Source organism: Cynara cardunculus (assembly GCF_001531365.2).
Source record: "Cynara cardunculus var. scolymus isolate 2C chromosome LG 2, CcrdV1, whole genome shotgun sequence".
In the NCBI taxonomy this organism is placed as follows: domain Eukaryota; kingdom Viridiplantae; phylum Streptophyta; class Magnoliopsida; order Asterales; family Asteraceae; genus Cynara; species Cynara cardunculus.
Window position 1 is genome coordinate 19,278,689 of NC_037529.1, and position 483 is coordinate 19,279,171.

Here is a 483-nt window from a genome sequence, read left to right on the forward strand (position 1 = left end):
TTCTTTTCCAACTTAAATGACCTCATATAATTAAATATCAACTTAAATAAAAATGGACGTTTTAAGCATCTACTTAACATTAATTGCAAGGTAATATTGACGTAAAAATGTATATATATGTACTTGTCAACGTTGAAGGAAGCTTCAGGTTGTCCATAATGAGAACACATTCAGCTTTCTAATTCATCTTCATCATTTAAGATGGGTTTAGAATTAACTGATTGAGATTCAACAAAAGTGACATGAATAGTTTCTTCTATCGTCTGTTGGCGTTTGTTGAATACTTTGAAGACTTTGGACACTGAAGAATATCCAATAAAGATTCCTTCATCAGCTTTGGGATCGAACTTTCCAAGTTGATCACGGTTGTTGAGAATATAACACGTGCAACCGAAGATATGTAGAAAACTGATAAAGGGCTTTCTGTCATGAAAAAGTTCATAAGTTGTCTTCTTGAACCTCTTAACGATCAGCGACCGATTT